The sequence below is a fragment of the Halyomorpha halys genome, unplaced genomic scaffold, assembly GCF_000696795.3.
Source record: "Halyomorpha halys isolate HHAL.00 unplaced genomic scaffold, Hhal_1.1 Scaffold668.1, whole genome shotgun sequence".
Classification (NCBI taxonomy): Eukaryota; Metazoa; Arthropoda; class Insecta; order Hemiptera; family Pentatomidae; genus Halyomorpha; species Halyomorpha halys.
In genome coordinates, this window is record NW_027111382.1 from 41,037 (window position 1) to 43,122 (window position 2,086).

Sequence of the window (2,086 nt, forward strand, 5' to 3'; positions counted from 1 at the left end):
TGAAATATTACGTAGCCATTTTACTATAGGGATTTATCCACTTTTGAAATTCAAACCTATCTTTGAATGTGAAATTAGATTGGATTTTGTATATTTTGAGGGACCAAGTATGCAACACATTAAAGTATATATGAAGGAGATGGTCGAAGGTCAAAAAAAGAACAAAAAATTGTCAACAACTATTTACTTACTGACGATTTTCCCCACTTTGTAGAGCTTCTTCAGGGCTAATATAAAAAAAAGTTAAAAATATTTTGACAATGTAGGATAATAAGATGTCAATAAAGTAAACTTAGGTGGGGTTAAAAATAATGTAAATATAAGTGAAACATATATAATTGAACAAAAAGAAGAAATAAATATACTTATAGTACTAAATAGACAATAATAAGTATATATAATAAACAAAATTAATCTAATAGTTTACATTTTTTTTTTTTTATTAGGGAGGAAAAACTTTATTAAAATATAAATATAAAGTTGTGCTGCTAGGTTGCTTGTTACACAGCATACTTATTTTAGTCTAATCAAACGATATTTTTAATCCAACAACAAACAGGCCTATACAAGTATTCAATAATAATTAGAAACATTAGTAGTATACAACATTAGAACATGACTTTTTTTTCCCTCTCTTTGGTTCTTTTATTTTTGTTTTACATTTTTCTTTTTCATGTTTTTTTCCCTCCTTTTTCATCTTTGCTTACTCTACTTAGATCTTTACTTACATACTTATTGTTGTCTATTTTATACTATAATTATATTTATTTCTTCTTTTTGTTCATTTTTATATACTTTTCTTTTCGCTTATATTTACATAATTTTTAACCCTACCTTAGTCTACTTTTTTTTTATCTTATTATTCTACATTGTCAATTTTTTTTTCTCTGTTTGAGCTCTGATGAAGCTCTACAAAGTGGAGCGAAACGTTGGTAAATAAATAGTCATTAACTATTTTTTGTTCCTTTTTTGACTGTACTCCTGACCACCTACTTCATATTTTTAAAAATATACTCAGTCATTTATATATATATATATATATAATGGCAAAGACAAATGTGGGATAGACATAGAGTGGGGGAGATGACAGTTATAATGGTTACATATAAGTAAAATACTAGAAAAGATTATATACAACAAAAATCAAAATTACTTAAAAGATGATGAAATATTTCTTCAGTATTTTGAACTTAACTTGTTTCCAAATATTGACGGGATCTCTTTGAGTGATTTGAGCCAACTTTAAATTCAATTGAGTTGTTCTTTTGGACAGCTGTATAAAAAAGACTCAGGGTTAAGAGTCTTTGTTTGCAACAGGCTTAAAAGTTATGTGGGTGTTCTCAACACTGATATCTAATTCGAAAACAATTTGATTGGTGATGAGACCGAGATCCCCTTCAGTTAGTGGAAGGGCAGCTTTAATATGGTTTTTTTATCTAACTCGCCTTTTTTAAGTGGTCATGGGATTCATTTTATACTCTTTATCATCCTTCAGATAAATGCTCTTTTCAGTGAGGGGGGGGGAGGGAGGGAGTTCGCAGAATTGTACATGCGAACTACACAATATCAGTTGGGCAGATCCCAAGTCAAAAAATTAATTACTATAGATGTAGACGCATCTTTCTCACTTCTATTTTTTACTGCTCTCTTACTTTGATGGTTCTACTTTTTTAGTTCCTCTCTATCTTTCCACCCAAGTCCTGTACTGTTATTACTCTCTCTAGCTGAATCACTCCTCAGCATTCTCGTTTATATTTTTATATCATTTTAAAACAGTTCGAGTGCAAAGGGTCAAGTTTATCTTAAGTTAATGAGTTTTATTCAAGTGAAAACTGCTTTATCATTCAGCATAGATCTAAATATGAGGCATGAGAATGCAAAAGGAGATAAATCAAAATTTGAAATTTTCCCAGGATATAAAAAAAAAAAAAGCATAATTCTGGTAATTATTTTTTTTAAACAATTTTATTAGATCAGTATTTTTTGAGGCCTATGAAGCTGAGGAACTTTCCTATGAAATCCTACGGAATGAAAATTCAACCCTCCCGCCTAGATTAAAATAGGTTGGTTATCCATAGCAGAGGTT

The 2,086-nt window shown here is 29.4% G+C and overlaps 1 protein-coding gene across 1 annotated transcript in view; it reads left to right on the top strand.

Moving 5' to 3' along the window:
* Positions 1–2,086, top strand: part of LOC106685182 (kazrin) — a gene marked incomplete at its 5' end in the record, with an annotated part of 86,232 nt that overhangs the window by 19,515 nt on the left and 64,631 nt on the right.